This window comes from Euprymna scolopes, chromosome 11 (assembly GCF_053919585.1).
Source record: "Euprymna scolopes isolate OS-2025 chromosome 11, ASM5391958v1, whole genome shotgun sequence".
NCBI lineage: Eukaryota > Metazoa > Mollusca > Cephalopoda > Sepiida > Sepiolidae > Euprymna > Euprymna scolopes.
In genome coordinates, this window is record NC_136492.1 from 15,098,882 (window position 1) to 15,124,873 (window position 25,992).

Below are 25,992 nucleotides of genomic sequence, written 5' to 3' on the forward strand. Positions count from 1 at the left end.
CATAACTCTCGTCGCCGCCACGAAATTTCTTAAACCAGGATTGTGCTGTGGGTTTAGTAGTGTATCCTATGCCAAATGCTTCGTTAATATCGAGAGTTTTTCAGCAGCTTTTCGACCTAGCTTGAATTAAAATAAGGAAATTGTACGAATTTGCATTTTTCTCATCCTGAATTCAACGTTCTGAAAAGATGATTGACGTGTTGTGAAAAACGAAAACAAAGCAAACACAGCGAAAAGCGAAAAAAAAAATGGCATAAATAACCCTTCGATTCGCTTAAATCAAATGGTGCGTTTCACCCAGTCCATCCCAGTTTTTTTTTAATCAACTACAAAACGAAAGAAAGTGCAATCTCTTTGAGTTATTTTAGTCAACTACAAAACGAAATAAAGCGAAATAGAAGATGGCATAAATAAACCGTCGATTCGCTTAAATCCAATGGTGCTGTTCACCCAGTAGAAAACATAGAACGAAAAGGAACGTTAAAATGCCATTCCATTTTTTAAGCAACTACGAACCCAAACCGGTTTTTCTTCATACACCCTTGTGAACGGATCCGCAACGGTGTAAGTGGTAGCGGGGGTAGGAGGAATTTATTAGAGAGAAAAGATTTTACACCTTCCATTGATTCTAACCGATTTTGACAGTGAACTCTCACCAGAAAAAAATATAGGAATCCACGATTATCGAGGAAGTGTGGATGTAATAGGCCTATAACACACCTCGGATAATGTGCTGCAGCTTGTGCATATAACATTTGCATAAAATGTCTTGATTTTCAATCTTATTAAGGTCAAGACCAGAGGGGAAAAATGAGTTCATTTTATATATAATGTGCTGCAGTCTGTGCATATTACATTTGCATGAAATGTCTTGATTTTCAATCTTATTAAGGTCAAGATCAGAGGGGAAAAATGAGGTCATTTTATATATATAGGGAGGGATATATGCTTGGAAGAATTACAATACGCATTGGATCTGTTTACCTCTCTGCTACCAAAAACTCTCACTTTAAGATTTCCTATGCAATTTGGATCTGAAGTTCAATATCCTTTTCATTCTGCACCGAATATTGAATTTCTCTTAATCTATGATGTAAAAACTTTAAAATAATTTTAATTATAATTTTCTATGTTTATTACCTCTAGAAAATTAGGTGCAAACCTTTTATCATATTTGCTAATATTTTTCCCCTCAGGAGATGAATAAACATCAAAAACTCATAGGTTAAGGAAATATATTCATTAAAATGTATTCTTTGTCTTGCATATAATAAAAATTATAGATATGAAAATTAACCGTTTTCAAATCATAAAATTTAAATTCGTAAATTATGATATATATATATATATATATATATATATATATGTGTGTGTGTGTGTGTGTGTGTGTGTGTGTATAAATATTTCATTTACTCACATAAAATTAATATACGAAAGTATAAATTTATGCGTAAACTTTAAGTATTTACTTCAAAAGTGCTCAATACGTAGGTAGAGCTAGTTAGTAAGTTATAAAATACATATGGCGATTAAGCTACACTGAATATTCCGCATTTCATCCACTCTAGGACTCCTCAGGCTTATGCGCTGACGAGTCCTAGAGTGGATGAAACGCAGAATATTCAGTGTAGCTTAATCGCCATATGTATTTTATAACTTACTATATATATATATATATATATATATATATATATATATATATATATATATATATATATATATATATATATATTGTTTTGGCAATGGAACCGGAATTGGGTATCGGAAAAACTCGGAATTTTTCAGGGTATCGGAAGCGAAAAAAAAAATGAGCCTAATTTCCGATTCGAAAAACGATGCTTTCGTATTTTTGTTTGATTAAAACTTAATTAATTCGGTTTCTGGCAATAATGATAAAGTGATAAATATTTATTGATTTTAAATATTTTATTGATTTGAAGTAAAATAAAAAATATAGACCACGATAACGAATTTTGGTTTTAAAATAAATGACTCCACTAGAATGTGGTTTCACAGTAATCCGAGGTTTATAAAAAAATATTTGAGTAAATACTGTAAAATATATTTAAATATGACCAGTGTTGGAAATAGGGGTACAGGAAAGATTTGCACCGGCACATTTTTTTTTTTTCTCATTGGTCTCGTAGACATTCCTGGCACCACGCAAGAAGACTCGTGTCTTGCTAAAAACATAAAATTAGGATTTTGGTAATTTCTTTCTATATTTACCCGTTGTAAACACCCATTAAATGATGCAAAATTCATAAGGTGTTTCCATTCTTTCGTCCAACCCCTGTATACGTACATCTACACAGAATTGAGTTTTTGTCGCAAAACTAGAAAGAAACATCTGGAATGTATACGCAAATTTTACAAACTAATGGTGTTACGTATTCATTTATTTGCATATTTGTTTTTGTTTTCTTACACGCATGTTCCAAAATAACTTTCTAATAAAAGACAGTTAATCATAGTTATTACTAGTGATGGGACGATTCCAATATTTTTCCCGATTCCGATTCTGATTCTTTATAAATCTCTAAATATTTAACTATAGAATTGTTATTTTCCCTGATTTCTGTAAAAAAACAAACAAAAAAAAAAACACATGTTAAATATGTAAATATTTTCCTAAACGTCAAATTACACTTGTCGAAGATGATCTATCGATTTTAGCTTTACTGGTAATTTAAAATCAATAAATATTGATTAGTTTGTCATTTTTACCAGCAATGGAAGATTTTGCTTTAAACAAAATAAAATAAAATAAAAATAATCAGAAAAATCCTTTTGACATCGGAAAATAGGCACCAATTTTTTCGATTCCGATACTCTCTAATTTGTCGATTTTTCCGATTCCCGATTCTGATTCCGATTAATCGTCCCAACACTAGTTATTACTGTTAAAAGTTAATTGATGCAACCATTATTATAAGTATTTTTATTCGTAGTGTTACTTTTATTACTTAGTGTTAGATATTTTCTTGCTTATAATAAATGTATTTTCCAGTGAAGGATAGTCTATTCACATTTTCTAATTAAGCCGATGATGAAGGTTCTCGTATTGGATTTCTTTCTTTTTGCTATTAGGTCTCATTTGATTGGGGACGGACTTCTCTTTGGACTACTGCACTGCTCGGAAAAAAAAAACAATTTTGCCGCAACGGAAGACAGTTTTCTCAAGTATAACTCATTGAAGTCTGCTGCTAAAAAAAAAAAAAAAAAAAAAAAAAACCGTGTATGGCGGCATATGTTGGGAATGACACGCAGTGCCAACGAAAATTTTACAAACAAATTCTTGAAAACAAAAAAAACGTATCATGCGAGGGGAGTCCTCTTCAACTTTCCACACACAAAAAAAAACTTAGTAAAAACTTAGTAGAATCTATTTAGTAGAACTAGCGTGACCTGTGGAGGTTCCACAGCGGGCTGTTTCATTTGTACTATATTGATGTTGGCATTCTGTAGATGTTCAGCGTAAATGGAGACGCCCTGTTGTAACTTCTTTTTTAGCCGGGTCGTAAAATACGCTTAAATATGATATTGTAATTTATGCATATTTCGTAGATATATATATCATTATAAAAATCAATTTTCTATCGATTTTCATATATTATAAAGTTGTGATTTCAAAAATAAAAAATATATATATATCCATATGACTTGGGTTCATCAGCTTGAATCGAAATCTAAAACGTATGAAGAAAAAAATATATAGAGAGAGGGGGTGAGGGAGAGAGAGAGAGAGAGAGCGAGAGAGATGTGTAAATAATAAAAAAACAAACTGAGTTATGTTTTCATCAACGTTTCGTATTTATTTCAAGAGTTCCTCTGGATGAATGAAATTAAGGAAACAAAAACACCAGTACAAATATTTGAAAATTTTTCATTTCGTCGACAGAAAAAGATGCTAAAAATTCAAAAAAAAAGGGGGGGGAGTATTTTTAATTACGTCATATAGCCGTTTATATATATACATATATATATATATATATATATATATATATATATATATATATATAAACGGCTATATGACGTCATATATATATATATATATATATATATATATATATATATAAGGGATGGGACGTATTTTCCCGATTCTGTTACAATTACCGATTCTTACTTTTTATAAATCTCTAAAACATTGACTATAACATTGTTATTTTTGCCGATTGCCGTAAAATGTGCATACATTTTCTCAAACGTAAAAACATACTTGTAGGAGGGGTGGATGTATAGATTCTAATCATGCGTATTTAAAAACTAATGAATATTTATTTTTGTATTATTACAACCAGCAGTGAGAGATTTTGCTTCAAACATAATCAAATAAAGGAAGACAATCAAAAGAATTTTTTTTATATATAGGAAAATAGGCACCATTTTTTTCCCAATTCCGATACCCTAAAAAGATTTCCGATTCCGATTCAACGTCCGAACACCAACATATATCTATCTATGTATCTATAAAAGTGAGAATGTGTATGAGGACACTACTCAACCTATATACTTAGCGAATTTCTGATCTACAATTTTGGTATTTGATATATTTGATTCAGGCATGTGGAAAACGTTTTAATCGATTTTCATCCGAAAAAAAAAATCATAACGGGTCAAAATTGATTGGAACTTGGGGAGAAATTATCAGATTTTTATCTGTCTCCCAACTGTTTCACGACCGCGCATGCGCGAATCGTTCACATTATGTTGAAAATAAGTAGGTTTGAAAACACATTTTACAGATTTTGTCAAGCTGGCCTAATGTTATCGTACTTGATTCACATTCGCCTTTGTTTTGATCTTAGCTCGAATTCTTTGTTTTTTTTTACAAGAAGTGAACTGTTTAGAAAAAAGGCATAATACAATAGAACCCCCGGGATACTGTGGTCATAGGATATGTTTTTTTTTCAGATTAAGATATGGAATACAATGTTTTTTCTGGGCCCTGGTTACGGTATTTGCCCCGTCGGATGGTGTTATTTATAATGTTATTTGTTTATATACATGCGTATTATATACTGTACTGTATTTTGTTACTAATTTTTAATGCCCTATTCAGGGATTCGCATGTACATGTCTTAGTTTCTGTACGCTGTATGAATTAAAATATAATATTTACGTGTATTTTACGATCGAGTAAATTCGGGCGGTTTGCTAGTATATATATATATATATATATATATATATATATATATACTATATATATATACTATATAAATCTATACTTTCGTATATTAGATTTATGTGAGTAAATGAAGTAGTTATATATATATATATATATATATATATATATATATATATATGCATATATATATGCATATATATATATATATATATATATTTGGTAAAACTGGCAATTAGTAAAAACCTGAAAAGAGTGCTCAATACTATTTCAGAGCAAATATGTGTTTTATTATTAATACTAACAACCACTTCTGTAAGGTCTGACGAGGCTGTTAGATCGTAAACATGGTCCAACATCTGAAACATATATAACCATACAGATAAAACGGTAATAAAAAAAAATAAAACACACATACACACACACACACACACACACATATATATATATATATATATATATACATACATAGTAATGTGATTGACAATTTAAAATTCAAATTAGAATTAAAAATTAAAAATCTGTTTCATAAGAAAGAACAACAAATGCAATAATTTGTACGATCGTTGCGGAAAAAATTATTGCCTTTGTTGTTGTTCCTTCTTATGAAACAAAGTTTTAATTTTTAATTCTAATTTGAATTTTAAATTATCAATCACCTTACTAAATATTAAAGTAGCTCTAGGATATTTGCCTATCGCGCTTATTATATATCTGAATTACACTGAGCACTGTTCTTTTCTTGTAATTTAATTAAATTAGTAATTTTACGATCACATTAAAATACATTCTGCTCTTTAGACTACTGTTCTAATCCCCTTTATATTCATATATATATATATATATATATATATATATATATATATATATATATATATATATATATATATATATATATATATACGTACATATGTATAAGTTTACTGGTCTATTTTTATTGTTTTTTGTTAATGTTAAGGTATTAAGTTTCTTTTCGAGATTTGAAGCCACAGATTAGCAAGTTCCTCCTCTACAATAAATATACTGGGTTTCAAGGCAAACATGTAATTTTTTTACATTCAACGTGTCAATTCTTGTTGCTACTTTGTTCTTTTTGTTTTTCATCTTTTGTGTGTGTTTTTAAATTTCTTTTGTCTGCAGTATTTGTGCATTTATTTATTTTTTTTCTAAAGCTATTTTTGCTTTTTGTATTACGCGCCGTTAATCTTGAAATCAATTCCTGGTCTAAGATATTCGGCAGATAAGAGAAAACGTTTGAATATTCGCTGATATTGTTGTGTGTGTGTGTTGTTGTTGTTGTTGTTTTGTTTTTTGACTCCCCAACTTAACGCTGAATTATTTACTATTCGTCCCGTTCTCGCTTATATTCGCTATTTTGCAGCAAAAATGTCGCGTTTATGTCGGACCACGTGTTTACTTTTTTCGTATTTTGTTGCAACTGTTTTTTTTTTTTGTTTGTTTGTTTGTTTTTTTGTTTTGTTTTGTTTTCTTTACATTTTTTCTACTTTGTTGTCACTCTATCAGGTTTCTTATCTTGTTTTTTCGGTTTTTTTATTTTTTGCTTTTTTTTTTTTTTCAATCTCTTATCCGTTCTTCCCACGCCTCTCTTGTGAATGTTTACTTCTGGCTCGGAACGATGTCAAAACACCATATTATCGTTTTTTTTTTCAACAAAATACATTTAATTTATATAAGAGTAATTTATAGAAGGGGATACAATGCGGAGGTGTAACGGATATACACAAACTGAAGCCAATCCAGACGCATAATGTTTGAATAAGCTATGTAGGTTTTATCTTTAATGAAAATAATATATATATATATATGTATTTTTTTTTAATTTTACTCTTGCATTAATTACTCGCAGTTCTTACATGTATAATCATAGTAAGATCGAAGCTCCGCATTGTATGATATTTCAGGAAAATTCGCTTCATCAGTGTTCGACTTAAGTTATTAGCATTAATATGCAGGTATAAAATGAAGTCGAACACATATCTGAGGAAGGAAATTTTCCAGAAATATTATACATAACAAGATTGAGACTATACTGACGCAAACATGAACATATTACAGGTTTAAAATATTTTTTTTCTTGCTTGCTTAGGCATTTAAATCGCCCATCCGGTTTGAAAATTTCTACGCATAATCATGATTACATTCTCGATTAATTAATTAACTAAAAGAAATAGAGTTTTCTCATAAAGGCAACGTACGTTATCTTAGCAGCAGTTATCTATCTTTATAGCTAGGATTAACTACATCCGAACGACGTAGAGCGTGTGGGAAAACTACCAACCTCAAACATTTTCTCAGTAGATGTCAGCATTCTCTAAGATGCTACACCTGGAGGCACAATGTAATATTTGGGATTGTTGTTGAGGCTTCGATGTTGTGTGACTGCCAATAAAGCTGAACAATTTTCAACAGTAGAGTAATTCATTTTGTTTAATCACGAAAGGAGTTTAAAACATTTGTGTAACAATAGAAAGATATCGCCATTGTTTGATGGCTGGACGGAAGGGAATGTTGCATTTCACTTAGAACGCCATCTTGATCTTACAACTGAAATAATTTGCACGGGTTAGTGTTCGGATGACATTATTCGGTCTATTAATTTGAAAAAAAAAGAAGGTTTTCTGACATTCAAGAAATGGTTCCGTTTCAAGAAAATTTGGATTTTACACTCCAGCACAAGTTAGAAAGATATGAAGATATACGACAACAATGTCAAAAATTACAGGGAAGACATTGTACTTACTATTGAAGTCAGATTTCGAGGTTTATTGAGAAAATCAACCCCCACGTTCTTGAATAATATTGGTATTGACTAAGCTTCAAACAAACCACATTACCCTCTTAGATAAACTCAAAACGTAAAGTTTTCCCTAATGGCAGCCTAATATATCTTACCAACACCAGTTAGCAGTAATGCCTGGTATTATCAAAATCTGATTAATGTAGATCAAAGGTTTGGTTTTGCTGTTGTCTGGCATATCAACCCTTTTCAGATTATTTAATACCGAATCCAGTTATTTTGGAAACAGTATTAATGTTGCATCCAATAATTTTGTAGAGTTTTATTCTTCAAAGCTTTTTGTATCTTCAATCGCTAGTTTTGTAGAGTTTGGTTTGGTTGTTTTATAGTGGATTTTGTAGATTTTGTTCCCTGCCCTGCAGAACATGAATGAGTTTTGCAATGGGATAGGGAAAAGGGTTAAAGTATTAATGTATGGTGCATTTTAATTTAAGAAAACAGTCAGGAAGCGGGAGAGATAGAAAGAGGCAGAGAGAATGGGAAGAAAGAAAAAGGCGAAAAATGGGTTGTTGACTTTGGTTTTAGTTTTGCAGAACATGATTGAGTTTTGCAAAAGGAAGTAGAAAAACAAAAAACATCAATGTTAAGTGCATTTCGTCTCATGAAGTCAATATCTGATCTGGTACCGCTAGGATCAATGTAGAGCATGTTGGATGGCTGCCAACCTCAAACATATTCTAACTTAGGGGTTCTCAACCGGGGTCCACATGGACCCTAGGGGTCCATGGAATAGTTCTGGGGGTCCACAGGCAAAACATAACAATATTATCATAATTATTATAGTTGTTGTAGAATACTTTATTTGCATTAAATTAGTTTTCATTTTTAAAAAAAAGCTTAATTATATAATATTTCTTTGATTATTAAAACCTCAAAATTTATATGAGTGAAAAATAGAATATTGTCTTATGACCAATAGTTATGAAGGGGTCCACCAAGATAAAAAAGAAGGGAAAAGGGGTCCATGAGTAAAAACTGTTATAACTGGATGCGAGCATTCCCTAAGATGCTAAGTCTACAGACATAAGTATGGGAGATTTTTGGGGAAGCTGCGAAGATATGTTGTGCGACTGCCAAAAATGATTCAAAATTTCACTCATTTGGAGAAATTTAATTTCTCAAAGGAAAAAGAAAAAATTTCACTCATTTGGGCTCACCAATTAGACATATCCGAACTCGGGATTCGAAACCCTAGCCTCTTGTATGCAAGCGAGTACTCTCCTACATGAGCAAACAATTGTTTTACTGTATGTGTGTATGTATATATATATATATACTACTGTATATATATATATGTATGTATATGTATGTATGTATATATATGTATATATGTATGTATATATGTATATATATATATGTATGTATATATGTATATATATGTATATATATGTATATGTATACGTATATATATATGTATGTATATATGTATATATATAGATAGATATATGTATATATATGTATATATGTATATATATGTATATATATATGTATATTTTTTTTACACAGTGGTCACCACTTATCAAGGCCCGGAAGCCACTCAGAGATAAGGGTTAATTCCAAGTACAGTACGTTAGTGTGGAGATTTGATGAAGTGTTTACTTAAGGGGGCGGTTCATTAGGAATTTGTTAACGTTGGACTTGAAGACATCCAAGTTGTAGTCAGGTGGGAAGCAGGCAGACGGAACAGAGTTCCACAGGCGTGCAGTTCTAAGAAAGAAGCTTTGTTCATGGAATCTACGTTTTGATTTAGGCACAGATAAAGAGTGGGAGAAATTTTTGACAGTGGATTCAGCTAGACAGGTGTTTTTCGTGAAAGATTGGCGAGGGGGGACCAGAGATTGGAGTTCAGACGAGCACCTGCCATGGAAATAACGATAAAACAAGGATGGGATCGCAACGTCTTTTCTGTGGGAGAGAGGTTGCAGGGTAGAGAAAAGGGCATCCTCCACTAAGCCACGAAGTCTATTTTGTACTCTGTCAAGGCAGGATAGGCTGTTTTTAGCAGCTCCTGCCCAGATATGGCAGCAGTATTCCATCATTGGACGTACTTGGCTTTTATATAGATAGAGAATTGCATGAGTATTGAGATATCTTCTGGAGCGGTAGAAGGATCCCACCATCTTTCCAGCGACCTTGGCAACAGACTTTATGTACGTGTTCCATTTCAGATCAGGTGTAAAGGTCAAACCCAGAAGCTTGTCAAAACACGGGGCCTCACCCAGACGAGAGCCATCCGTCCTAATTGATGCCAGATGGGGGTCAGAGCGTTGATGATGTAAGGATAGGAGTTTGGTTTTAGATGCATTAAAGGTAAGCAGCCACATCTTCCCCACTGAACCACGCGCTCGAGATAAGAGTTGAGAGAATCAGAGAGAACTTTGTCATTTACAGCCTTTGATGTGTTGCCGTAGATGGTCGTGTGATCAGCATAGATGTCAACGAATTATGTGTTTAGGGAAGTCATTGATGTAGATCAGGAAGAGAGTTGGGCCCAGGATTGACCCTTGAGGGACTCCAGCATTAATACTGCAGGCCTCTGATTTTTCTCCATCGACCACTACTCTTATCGCCTATCGGAGAGAAATGATTTAATGATTGAGAAACATTTCCAGTTATGCCGTAGCTGGAAATTTTGTGAAGTAGACCCTTATGCCATACCTTGTCGAAGGCCTTTGATATGTCAAGAGCAATTGCCCTAGAAAGGAAGCCTTTGTCAAGAGATTCACTAATCCTGTGAGATATAACCGTTAGCACAACTGCGGTAGATCTTGCAGAACGGAAACCATATTGTGTGTCACTAAGAAGGTTGTTTCTGCTGAGGTGGTTGACTATTTCTCTATTTAATATGGATTCCAGCAACTTACTCATAACATACAGGAGACTTATTGGTCTGTACTGAGAGGGAGATGACTTATCAACTGAATTCTTAAATACAGGGCAAACTGATGAGGTTTTCCAGGGAGTCGGAAAGCACTTCTCCTGAAGGCAGCGCTTAAACAGTTTCGTAAGTATGGGAGCAAGTTCTGGTTGAAGCTTTTTTAACACTATAATTGGGATGCCGTCAGGGCCAGTTGCTTTACTAGAATTAGGGTTCTTGATTAGCTTGGCGACCTCATGCACGGATATTTGTATATTACCTAGCGTGTTCTGTGTTATAGGAGGAAATATGGGTAGTTGATGGCCTTCGTCGCATAGGGTAGAATTAGCTGCAAAGTTCTTTGCAAATAGTTTGGCCTTGTCTGATGCTGACGAGATGATCTCGGGTCCATTGATAATAGTTGGGATAGAACGCACACTTCTGTTCAGGATCCTATTTGTTATTTGCCAAAACTGGTAGGAACCAAGCCGCTGATCAGCTACCTTGGATTTAACAGAATGGACATATAGTTCTCTTGCATTTTTTATTACTCTTTTACAGTGGTTGCTGGCAGTCCTGAAAGCTGCTTTAGTCTCAGTGCATCTATTACGTTCGTAGTTATATGGAAAAAGTGATTTCTGTGCGCGATAGCAGCAGCACATTCTGGGGGAGAACCATGGCTGGCTGTTAGGTTTTTGTTAGAATTTTTTAGATGGTATCAATTGGTCTATGCCTACAATTAACCATGCGGTCAGATCTGATACTATAGAGGACACTTCCTTTTTAAACATGGAGTGCAGAGGTAAATCAGATATGAATATACGGAAGCTATCCCAATCAGCCATAGAGTATCGGTATACAGTACGGTGGAGTGATACGTCTGGGGACTTATTACATTTCGTTTTTATCTTAACTGATACAACGGAGTGGTCGGAGGATCCTAGAGGAGAATGAACGGAACATGAACATAGCTCAGGGGAAGTTGAGAGAAAAAGGTCTAGGAGGCTTGCATATTGACCGGGTGTATCGGGCACACGGGTGGGTTCGCGAACAATCTGAGTGAGGTCATAAGCATAATCATGACAAAACCTCCCCTCATCGTCTGTCTTATTTTAATGGGTCAGCCATTCCACGATATGGACGTTGAAGTCACCACAGATGTGGATGTTAGCCGAGGGATGTGCAGATAGGATGTGGTCTATTTTCTCAGATATGCTCTTAAAGATAGCAACTCCGCTATGGTGGGGCCGATAGAGGTCAAATATAAATCCAGTGGTGTTAGCAAGTGCAACCTGGAAGCACATATAGGGTAAATTAGGATCTTCTCTGGAGAGATCCCTACCACATGGAAAGCCATCTTTAATTTAGGCACATATTCCATGCCCATGGCGATCTTGGGGGTCAGATTTAGCTGTTAAGTTAGAGTATCCGTTAATTATGAACTCATCTAGGAAAGTGGTCGGCCCTATTCCAGTTTCGCTTAGAAATTATATGTTCTGTTTCGTCTCCTGTAATTGGGTTTCAATCTCTGGAAGGTTGGAACGTAGACCCCTGATATTGGAGAAGGGGACCTGGTAGTAGGGGTCTACGTTGGAAGATGGGGTTCTAGGTTTATTCGAGTTTTTTTGTGGAGATATTTCATGTTGAGGTTTTGGGATTTGTAGAACAGGCCGGCATACTTGGTTAGAGCAGTACAGAGAGGGAAAGTAAGAGAGAAAAAGACAGGAAAAAATTTTTTTGTAGCACATGAAAAGGTAAAGCCGTAAAAATTATCCACTAGTATGGCATCGAGAGGCCCCACCAGATACAACTGCATGGTCCACATCCATTCACCAAATGGCAATACAGCAGTCCCAGTACTTTGCACCTGCTGATAGGACAGCCTCCTTAGTGGTTAATCCAAGGTTCGGGTTCCTGACTACCAGGCGAATAACGTCAGCCCAGATGAAACGTTTATCTCCAGCACCCTTACTAGTGACAAGGCCACAAGGATAGACATAGAGACAGAAACATTTCCGACATCTCAGACTACTGTTTACCAAGTACTACCGACCTTTAAGCAGCTTTTTCTTCACCCTTTGTCAGAAAAATCACTCATTTGAATGAGGACTGAGGGACAAAAAAGGAGAAGCGAGATTTACTGGAGCTACCGATTACACATCCACTGCATTATCTACTCTCCATTAAAAAAAAGAGAAACGGGGAGGAGGGAAATGGGTACAAGTGACTTATTTATATCTAAGTAGTAAGTCCGGTGCTAAATTATCAATTCAGGACACTTTTGATGATAATCTCCCCTCCCATATTAATGGGTGGAAGTTTTTCGTTATCTATCTCGAGTTTGAATCATTGGAGCTTCATCTTATAATTAAAATCCAATAATTAACTTTTATCAATTTGTAAAGTCGGTTTAATATTAATTTACATTCGAGTTTAGATAATTATTCAAGGTTTTGATTTAGGAGGTTCGTTTTCCTAGGTGACTTTTTCTTTGCTAATGTCACTGTATTATATTTCGAATATAATTGAAAATAAGACTAACTACATTAGATGGTCTGATTGGCTAGCCAGGAAGCAAGCATTTTCAATACAGGCAAACTTGCAGTAATAGTATATATTAAGTATATTACTTAAATAAAGTCCTAACTTTATCTACTAATAGAGAAAATAATTCCAGGCATTTTGTCTTTTTATCGCTAGTTTACTTTGTAGCATGGCTGACCAGTGTTTTGCCTGTTTCAATAGTCGTGAAGGGAAGGGGGTGACGAATAAGACAGGAAATTAGAGACAAATAAATACATATACATAAATAAAACAAGAAAAACAAGTTTAAACAAGGTAACATGAAAAACATTTGTTAGGATGAATTTTAAAATACTTAACGTCTGTTTGCCATAACTGTTCGGCGTCTGTTTTTGCCAACTGGCATATTGCCATGTCTTTCTAGAGCGGAAGAAGATTTCTATTTCCGGATAACGTGTGTCTATCTATTTATAGAATTAAACTCGTTACGTTCAAATGTGTAAATATATTAAATTTACATTTTTTTTTAAGTCCTAATTTTTTTTTTAAAGTCCTAACTTTACCTACTCTAATAGAGAAAATAATTCCCGGCATTTTGTTTATATATGTATATATATATGTATATATATGTATATATATATATGCATATATATATATATATATATATATATATATATATATATATATATATATATATATATTTACCAGTGGTGAAAAAACCGGACTAGAGTCCTCAATGTGTAGTCAGAGCAGTATATAGGAAATTTATTACTGTGAGTCCAGAATGAGTTTACAAATTGTTTCAGCTAGAGGAAAATCCTCAAAGAGGAAAAATCCAACTAGCATCGTCAGAATTCATCGTCCATCTATGAATTCTGACGATGCTAGATGGATTTTTCCTCTTTGAGGATTTCCTCTAGCTGAAACAATTTGTAAACTCATTCTGGACTCACAGTAATAAATTTCCTATATATATATATATATATATATATATATATATATATATATATATATATATATATATATATATATGATTACTTAATTTAAACACATAAATTAATATACAAACGTATAAATTTATGCGTAAACTTTAAGTATTTACTTCAACAGTGCTCAATATGTAGGTAGAGCTAGGAAGTAATAAAATATATATGACAATTAAGCTACACAGAATATTCCGCGTTTCATCCACGCTAGGATTCATCAGCGTACTAACTTTCTCTGTGGTAAAATTATGTTTTTCTGAATTTTCTAAAATCACATTCTTTTTGTAGTTGTTTATTATTTTAGTTGCAAATCACGTTTTCCAGTCGGAAAATGTTTAATTTTTTTAATCTTAATAATCGATCCAGCAACCCACCGTCTCTCAAATCAATTAATAATAATAGTAATGATGTTTTGGCCCTTGGCACTGCCTGCCACAGTTAACACAGGTACTACTCTATGATCATAGCCAAAGGGTCACAACATTACAGTTGTAGAATCATTTGCAAAGGCGACAAAGAATATGAACGAAAAGACCTTTATTCCTCATTTTCCCGCCACGCTTGACTTCTCGTTACAGATGTGACGTCACACACGTCTGTAATGTGATCGTGCTTCTTCTCTATGGCCCCAGTTCTCTCGAACGTCCTCGTGTGTCTGTGTCCGCGTTCTTTGTGCAGTCGTTTTCTTTTTCCCTACCGTGACGTCATTTTGCACACGGCTCGGCTATTGCATACGCGCGTCCACGCTCTGTTACATCCAGTAAAGATCTTCGGGTTCAATAGAACAACAATTCCAGAAGAAGGTCTGAGGTTACATCGACCGAAACGTCGTGGGAATAACGCTCCAGGTGCGTACGTCATTACTCACACGGCTCGACAATTGCATACGCGCTTCCACGCTCTGTTGCATTCGATAAAGATTACATGGACCGGAACGTTATGGGAATAACACTCCAGGTGAGAATAGGAATCCGATTACGCCTAATAATAAATTATAATCGAAATAATACAAATAAAATTTATATTTTACGATTTTCAAGGTCAGACGCACCTTACAATTAGTTTGGCATGACGATACTTTATTCAGACTAGCCTAGATTTTTTTTCAGTTAAGCTTTTGGCACTTCTAGAATTGAAATAAATTAAATAAACGTTTGTTTCTCTAAAATTATTCATGTATATAATTTAATTACACAAATGCACGTTAAAATATTCATTAATTTGGAAATTAAGTTGTGATTGGAATAGATTTAATAAAAATTGTTCTAATTAGTTGTTGTTTTCAATTAACTCATTAAATGACGCACCTCTAACCAAAATTCTATCTATCTCTCGTACTCACTCTCACTGTATATTATTTGAACACTCGTCCGCTCTTATCAGCGTCTGTCACTCTCACTTTCGCCACTCTCTCTCTCTCTCTCTTTCTCTCTCTTTCTCTCTATTCAAAGTAAGAAAACTAACTGTAAAACTTATATTTTAAATGCCCTTTATACATAAAGACAAATATCTCACGATTATTAATACTATTTAGCCCGAAATTGGAGAAAGAACGGGAGAATAAACGGACAGATAGACAGAAAGAAAAATTTTCATTCGACTTTGTGTTTTTGCATTAAACTGGTTTTACAAACTCCCCTTTTTTCTTGGTTGAATCAATCTAGCCCGAGTTCAGTGGATGACTCACCGGGGTTTTTTCTACTAAATATATGCGTATCACATGTTAATGATGTACCGTTGTACACATTTGTTTAACAATGCCGTTTACATTTTAACAGACTGAACACGTTGTAGACTCCGTCACAAGGAAACAGAAGAAAAGAAAAAAATCGATCACGTTCTCTTAAAAAAACCTTTATATTTACTATTTCCAACAACGCCCTTTTTGTAATATTTAAATAGTTCTTTTTTTTTTTTTCTCAGGCCGCCTGTGACTTTTCGTATCGGCTGTTATGTAACAACGGCCACGCCTCGAACACGTGTTTCTCTCAGCATGTCTGGAACTCCACTATTTCTGCGATCAAATATGTTGTTTTGTCTCTGTTATGACGTCAGTTCAGACATCCGGCTTGATCATTTGCATATCTTTATGCGGTTGCTGCTGCTACAAGAGTCAGCGGTTCTGTTACGATAATAAGAGTGACTGTTTTTGTTCCGCCTGAATAGATTAGATGGCATTGCAAATTGCAAATTGGTATCATGACTGAACTTATGCATTTATGATCTGAAAGTTTCACATCTCTCTGTTGCAAATATTGACTGTTTAAGACTGTAAAAAAGCAATCTCTGTCATTGACGTGCTTCGGAAGCAGAAAGGCGTCACTGGATTCCTGGCTAAATTGCATTAAGAATGGTGATGATTATGTAGAAAAATGCATTCTAGAAAAAAGGTGGTTCGTGTTAATAAGGCTGTGTAGCTCTTCAACTGTTGGAGTTTTAAAAATAGTGAAAGTGTCTGTGTATCTGTCTGTCAGTATGTCTGCCTGTGTGTCTGGGTGTGTACATTTCCCTACGCCATAACTCTGTCAATTTTAAGCCTACAGTCTCGAAATTTGATATACAGGGTACTGAGATTTGGAAAAAATCGATGTGATCGGTTTTCGGCCAGAAATTTGGCGTTTAGGGGGTAAAAGTTCAACGATTTGACCTTTGAGAACTCTACCATACTCCTCCGACAATTTTGGGTCTTAACACTTACAATTTCAGATATAGGTTCCTTGCACATTGAACTAACTTAATAACTTGATGTGAGCCCAAAAACAATAAATTTTAACGGGGTCATAACAGGGGTCAAAGTTAAAAAAAATTGACCGCTTTTTTTGTTTTTTTGCTCAACATACACCTCAAAATACCCGGTCAACACCGGACACCCATGCTAGTTTATCTCACTCTCTCTCTCTCTCTCTTTCTCTCTCTCTCTCTCTCTCTCTCTCTCTATATATATATATATATATATATATATATATATATATATATATATATATATATATAAGTGAACGTGTCTGTGTGGGTGTCTGTGTGTGTCTGTGTGTTTGTGTACATTTCCCTACGCAATAACTCTCTTAATTTTAAGCCTACAGATTCGAAATTTGATATACAAGGTACTGAGATTTGCAAGAATCGATGTGATCGGGTTTTGGACAGAAATCTTTCGATTAAGGGGTCAAAGATCAATAAGTTGACCTTTGAGAACTCTACCAAACTCCTCCTACAATTTTCGGTCTAAACACGTTAAATTTTAGATATAGATTCCGTGGACATGGATCTAATTTAATAACTTTATTTGAGTCCTAAACATTAAATTTTAAGAGGTCATAATAGGGGTCAAAGTTTAAAAAAATTGACGTTATTTTTTTGTTTTTTGTTTTTGGCCCAGCATACACCTCAAAACACCCGTGCAACGCCGGGCACCCATGCTAGTATATATATAAAAGTATACGTGTGTGTGTGTGTGTGTGTGTGTGTGTGTGTGTGTGTGTGTGTGTTTCCCTGCGCAATAATTCTGTCAATTTTTAGTCTACAGACTCGAAATTTGATATACAGGGTACTGAGATTTGGGAAAATCGATGTGATCGGTTTGTGGCCAGAAATTTGGCGATTAACGGCTCAAAGTTAATCGATTTGATCTTTGAGAATTCTACCAATCTCCCTCGACAATTTTGGGTCTACGCACTTGAAATTTTAGATATAGGTTCCTTGGACATGGATCAAACTTACTAATTTGATTTGCGGTCTCTTCCAAATTACTCAGACAATTTCTGGTGTAAATATTTGAAATTTTACATGAAGGGTATTCAGAAATAGGGCAAGCTTTTTCATCAGTTTGGGTCGAAAATTTTAAGTTACCAATATATAAATGTATGTATGTATGTATGTTTGCATGTCTGCCTTAAACTTTCAATAGAGGCGACGGATTTTACCAAGATCAGTATCGTTTTAAAATTCGACATTTCATACGACAAATATCGAAAAATTGGCTACAAGCATTAATACCTTCCCCTTCAACTAAGCACTTTTCTACATGTGAACGTGTCTGTGTATGTCTCTGTCTGTGTATCTGTGTGTCTGTCTCTGTGTGTATATTTTCTCACGCAATAACTCAGTCAATTTTCAGTCTATAGACTCAAAATTTCAAAATTTAGTATATAGGGTACTGAGATTTGGGAAAATCGATGTGATTGACCTTTTCTTTTTTTTCTTTTTTTACTCAGCATACACCTCCAAACACTCGGGAAACGCCGGGCACCCATTGCTAGTATATAAAGACTCGAAATTTGATATACAGGATACTGAGATTTGGGAAAATCGACGTAATTCGTTTTGAGCCAGGAATTTGGCGATTAACGGGTCAAAGTTCAACGATTTGATCTTTGAGAACTCTACACCAAACTCCCCCGACAATTTTGGGTCTACGCACTTGAAATTTTAGATATAGGTTCTTTGGACATGGATCTAACTAAATAACATTAATTGAGCTCAAAACAATAAATTTTAAGGGGTCATAATAGTTGTGAAATTTAAAAAAAATTGACCTTTTTTTTTTTTTGCTCAGCATATACCTCCAAACACCCGGGCAACGCCGGGCACCATTGCTAATATATATATATATATATATATATATATATATATATATATATATATATATATATATATAAGTAAATGTTTCTGTGTGTGTGTGTGTGTGCGCGTGTGTGTGTACATTTCCCTACGCAATAACTCTCTTAATTTTTAGTCTACAGACTCGAAATTTGATATACAGGGTACTATGTGATCGGTTTTCGGCCAGAAATTTGACTATTAAAGCGCCAAAGTTATACGATTTTATCTTTGAGAACTCTACCAAACTCCTCCGACAATTTTGGGTCTACGCACTTGAAATTTTAGATATAGGTTCCTTGGACATGGATCTAACTTAATAACTTGATTTGAGCCCAAAACAATAAATGGTTAGGGGTCATAATAAGGGTCAAATTTTAAAAAATTGACCTCTGCGGTCCCTACCAAATTACTCAGACAATTTCTGGTCTGAACATTTGAAATTTGACATAAAGGGTATTCAGAGATAGGGCAAGCGTTTTCATCAGTTTGGGTCGAAAATTTTTAGTTACCAATATATAAATGTATGTATGTATGTATATCATATGCTACTGGTACCATGTAACCCAGTACTACCTGCCTCATGGTCGAGTCACCGGCGACTAAACTGGTTCCCCCACCAGACTTGTTTGGTGAGGAGGGCGGCTAGTCTCCCTGAAGAATTAAAAACAAGACCTTCCAAAGGGCGAATGAACTCTTTTTCTGGGTCAACGGCCAACTAGCACCGTGTATATTTGTGTGTGTGTGTGTGTGTGTGTGTGTGTGTGTGTGTGTGTGTGTGTGTGTGTGTATATGTGTATTGGGGTAGAGAGGGCTCCCGTAGGCCGTGGTGGGGGCAACTTTTCTAGGAGAAGCAAATCTCTGATTTAAAAAACTATAAAGAGGAAGACCAGTACCCGCATTAAGCTAGTCTGCATTTTAATTTGTTGCTGGCTATCTTGCTCTTGCTTGTTGCTGGATCTCAACATTTTGAACCGAGAGAGAGACTTAGCTGTCGTGCAAAGCTAAGACTCTGTAACATCATATTTGTATAGAAACTCCCTCAGGCATTTGGGCTCATGGATTTTAAATGTCTGAGGGAGTGGCACTCGTCTGACAAGACGTTGCAATCATCATTTATGTATGGATGTATGTTTCTATGTCTGCCCAACACTTTCGACAGAAGCGACGGATTTTCTCAAGATCAGTATCGTTTTAAAGTCTTACCTTTCAAACGACAAATATCGAAAACTTGCCTAAAAACATTAATGTCTTCACCTTCAACTTGGAACTTTTCTACAGGTGGCTCCCTTTTTTCGCCGGTATTTTTGAAAGTCATCCTCTCCTTTCGAAGGTCTAGCCTTAATTTGAAAAAATGTCAATCCGGTTTGGCGGTGGTCGTAACAGCATAGATATCAGGTTTTTCCCCCCGTTCTTTTCCTCCTTTGCGGTATGGGTTCGAGCCTGCCTCCCTACTACCACCTTTTTCTTTTTTGCTCAACATACACATCCAAACACACGGGCAAAGCCGGGCTGAAATATATATATAAAAATGAACGTGTCAGTGTGTGTATTTGTGTGTGTGTGTGTGTGTGTGTGTGTGTGTGTGTGTGTCGGTGTACATTTTTCTACGCAATAACTCTGTTAATTTTCGAGTCTGTAGACAGAAAATTTGATATACAAGTACTGATATTTGGAAAAAGCTTTCTAATCCATTTTCGGCCAGAAAGTTCAACGACTTGACCTTTGAGAACTCTACCAAACTCCTCAGCAAATTTTGGGTCTAAACACTTGAAATTTTAGATATAGGTTCCTTGGACATGGATCTCACTTAATAACTTGATTTGAGCCCAAAACAATAAATATTAAGGGGTCATAATAGGGGTCAAAGTTGACTTCTTTTTTTTTGCTCAACATACACCTCCAAACACCCGGGCAACGCCGGGCTGAAATGCTTGTATTTGATAATTATTACAGTAAATAATTATCTGTATATATACTACTTTGGGGTACTTTCGCTAATTCGGGGTAATTGTGCCAACTAGCTAATAAAAGTACTCTTTTGGCAACCACGCATATAAAGAGCACTTTCTTTAATTGGCGCATTTACCCCAAAGTACGATATATATATATATATATATATATATATATATATATATATATATATATATATATATAATTTAAAGGAGATTAGAATAATAGTCTAAAGAGCTAAGTGTATTTTAATGTAATAGTGAAATTACTAGTTTAATTAAAATACAGGAAATGCTCGTTGTAATTTAGATATATAATAAGCTCGATAGTTAAATGTCCTAGAGCTAATTCAATATTAAGTAATGTGATTTATAATTTAAAAATTTTAAAAAATTTTAAAATTTAAAAATCAAAATTTAATTAAATTAAAAATCAGTTTCATAAGAAGGAACAACAACAAAGTCAATTATCTGTACGATCGTTTCGGAAATCCGTGCTTTTTATTTGTGGTATAGATGAAATCACGTAGAACAATTATACATAGTTTTTTTGGTAAGCACGGTCTCCTCATCAGCAAATTTAGGAGGATTTCTATTGAATATATATATATATATATATATATATATATATATATATATATATATATATATATATATATATATATATATATATATATTATGGATAACCTTGACCTTTTTACTGTTTATGTGTCTGCATATTTCTTGGCATCCTTCCGTGGATGTGCGGAGGAGTTCCGACTAATTCCTTTAAATGAAAAATCAGCAAATAGTAGCGACATTAAAATAAGAAACTATTTTATTCTTCTTTTTATTTTACCAGTTTTCATCCAATTAAAATGAATCCTCGCTAACATAAAAAAAAACTTCAACCACAGAAAAGCAAATTAAAATTCTGCTTTTATATATTAAAAAAACCGAAACGAAACGAAATCAAAAAGCAAATATATAGGACAGTAAAAAGGAAAGTGTAGAGTTTGAGTAATATGTTTAAATAACGTTTGAGATGATGAAGATAAAAAATAATCGCTGTCGAAAATTATGTTGAAGAAATAATAATTAAAAGAAATGAATCCGCCACCATCTCTGTCCACACCGCCACAACCAACTCTCTCCACACCGCTACCATCACAACAGAAGTAATCTGAGATCACATTGTTTAATACCGTTAAACGCAAACACGCATAAATTTTCGCATATACACCCATACGCCTTATAACTATAGATATGTACAAAAACGCAAAGTTGTTCTTTCTTTCTAGACATTCAAACGGTCATGGAGCTATCAGATAAGGCTGTCTGAAAATACCGGCTTACTGACCTTGTAACATAAGCGGTGACAAGCGTATGCAAATGCATGCAAAATGACGTCACAGATAGGAAACAATAAAGGATTTTAAAAGAAATATCACGTTAGAGACGTGAATGACGTTTGAGAGCACGTTCGAGAGAATGAGGAAATAAATGTTGAAATGCGAGTTGAAGTTTTTTCTATTCTTTATGGACTGTTTTTTTATGGTCAGTCAGTTAAAACCGTTTTTAAGTGGTCAAAAAGGGTCAAAAATGAAAACATCGTTATACATTTTGTATATTCATTACAGTTTATTTTTAATCAGTAGATTTACGCGTCAAGTTGGTACAGTGGTAACGTTACCAGCTTTGAATGCTACAATTTTAGCTTTCGGTTTCGATTCTAGCTGATGGCACCCACATCAATTTTTTTTTTTTTTTTTACTTTTGAAATCACGACTCTATAATAATATATACGAAATCGGGACGAATTAAAATATCATATTTACGACCGGGCAAAGCCAGGCGCCCCCTACAAGTTTATATTTATTTATATTTATATATAACTTCATGCTTTGTCTGGAGCGATTTATATTCCAAAAATAGTGCTGAAGAAAGAAATATAGAAACATCAAATTTATCTCAGACACCATTAAAGATAAGGAAAAATAAACATTTGACACGCATTTGAAGGCAATAGTGGAGTTTAATGTTTCGTTCGTCTCCTTTTAATGCCAAAATGCGTTACACAATGGAGAAAATTGTTGATGTCGTTAAAAGATATAAATAAGTAATGCAGAGGCGAAGGTGTGCGAACGTTTTGGCAAGTCACCGAATGAGCATTTCGCGGTTAATAATAAAGAATTGAGCAGAAAGACATGAAATGTCAGGGAAAACTTTACCACCGACAAAGTAGACACAATTAAAAGTACATTATAACAAGGAAAATAATGTGGTAAGACACACGAGGTGCCGTATTTATATTTACATATTTTTTCTCTGTTTCCCCCTCCTCTCTTTTTCCTTTTTTTCCTCCTCCCCTCTCTATCCATTACTCCTACTGTTTAAGTTTAAGTTATGTAATCAAAAAACATTATCTTTCCTTTATTTTATTTTAGCTTAAATCACCTGACGATGTAGATCGATAATTTTTTTATCCCGTCTATTGAAACAACCTGTAATGAATTGAGTTAATTAAACCACCGTTGAAATAATAAAAAAAAAACAATATGGATATATATATATGAATGAACAAATGATTAATAAAATATATTAAAAGACATCTTGAAAAAGAGTTAAAAACATATTTAATTTTAAAAAAGGAAGCACAAGATAAGTGGATAGTCCTTAATTTTTGGATGTTTACCCTTCACCGGACTATCCATTCATGTGAAATCTTTTTATTATTTTTCTTTTGCCTCCTGTTCCCCTTACCTCACCCTTTTTTTTAACCAAGTAAGATCTTTGACTTACTTGTAGTTTCATTAAATACTTTTATATGCAAAATCCGATCCTGCATTTTGCTAATTCCTGCCCTCTGATGAGAAGGAGAGTATTTCTTCGAAATTCCGCGGATTAAGGACTATCCACTTATCTTGTGTTTCCTTTTTTAAAATTAAATATGTTTTTACTTCTTTTTCAAGATGTCTTTTAACATGTTTTATTAATCTTTTGTTTATATTATAAGCTCTATTTCCTTTTCGGTTTATTGAGCTTTTTATATCTGGCTGAGTTTATTTTACTTGTAAATATTAACTCTTTAATATTTATAACATATTTTAAGTTTACCATTTTGATTACCTTAGTAAACTTATTGTAACTTTTATTTTTATATATATATATATATATATATATATATATATATATATATATTATGGTGGAACGATAAATTTGACGCCCTAAACAAAACAACACTACAGCTCTATTTAAAAAAAATTTAATTGAAAAAGAAAAACAATTCAGGTAATTTGACTATGTAGTACAGCTGACATTGATTCAATGTAGCCACCTTCAGCCTCAATCACTGCCTCGATAAGGGCCGAAACTGGGAGTATGCCTTTTCAACAAGTGCCGGCGAGAGGTTGGCGAGAGTTTGACGAATACTGGGGATCAAGCTGGATTTGCTGTTGTGAGATATCATGTTCATGATGTTCTTGACATTTGACCAAACGAATTAGTTCAGCGGGTTCAAGTCGTGGGAGGAGATGGGCCAATGGGAGACGAGTATAAAGTCGTAGCAATCCTTCTAAAGCTAAACCTCGGTCTCTTTGGACTAGTGGATTTGTGCCAATTCCTGCTGCTACACTGAGGGTCAGCTAACAAACAGCTAGTTGTACCAGGGGATCGCTACACTCTTCAGCAAATCCAGGTACACTTTGGTGTTAACTTTCAAGCCGACTCGAAGATGTGAGGTGGCATTAACTTTGTTTTCATTACCCGGTGCACGCCTCTGTTATTCGTAACAATCCAGCGATGTATTTTAAGGATGCTGACAATGGTCCTGTTGTCATAACTTGGATCGGTAGAGAGCATGAATTGTAAAGCGGCGCATCTCCGATCTCGCTCGTTGAACATTGTGTAACTTCAGACATTATAGAAAACTCCTATTGCTCTTGTGATTAGTACACAACTAGCCTACTAGTAGTTGGTCTGCAAAAAAACTCGGTTTTCACCAAACGGAAATGGCATCAGGTCGTCCTTTGTGTTGAATAATTAACATTGTTAAAAGTTAATTAGTTATTATCAGTCTATCTGTCTATCTATCTATTAATCTATCTATTCAATGATATTCTTAAAATAGTTTATATTGGGAGTGATTTATTGTTTATAGAATTAAGTATAGCAATGGGTTTTAGCTGAAGATATTTATATAAATTAGCTAGGTTAAATATAAACATCTCAGCTGGTTTATATCGGGAATTATTTGTTTTTTATAGAATAAAGTGTAGCAATGGGTTTTAGCTGAAGATGTTTATATAAATTAGCTAGGTTAAATACAAACATCTCAGCTGGTTTATATCGGGAGTTATTTGTTTTTTATAGAATAAAGTGTAGCAGTGAGTTTTAGCTGAAGATGTTTACGCAAATTACCTAGGTTAAATAAACAAAATAACCTGGGGCAGGCAGACGTGGAAAGGTCACACGTAAGGTATACGTGTGTATTTTGAATGATGACGTAATGGAACTGATGTCAGGAGGTGGGAAGTTTAGAGTCAGGAGTTGGAGCTTAGTCACGAGAGTGAATAGACGTACTTCAAGCCAGGAAGCGAGGCTGTGGAGAATAAGCATGTAGACGAAATGCAGACACCGTGAAGATCATTTTAGACAACTGAAACAAATTTATATTTTAATAATATAAAGTGTTGATCTGTGGTTTCACAAGAGAAGGAAGAACAAAGGTCTCAATTGGTCATAGTTGATCGTTTCATGTTTCATCACGGAGCTCAGCAGTGAAGATAGAACTCTTGAAGAAAGATAGATAGACAGATAGATCGATAATAACTAATTAACTTTTAACAATATTACTTATTCAATATTTGTAATTGGGACAATTTTATCGTTCTACCCTGTACATATAGATATGTGTGTGCGTGTGTGTGTGTGTGTGTGTGTGTGTGTGTGTGTGTGTGTGTGTGTGTGTGTGTGTGTGTGTGTGTGTGTGTGTGTGTGTGTGTAAGGGCGATTAATCGGAATTAAAAATCGGAATTTTTTGGTGCATTAGAATTAGTACCGGAATCGGAAAAATTTGTGCATATTTTCTGATACCAAAAACGATTCCTTTAATTTTCCTTGTTTATTTGATTTTTTTTGTTTAAACCAAAATCCTC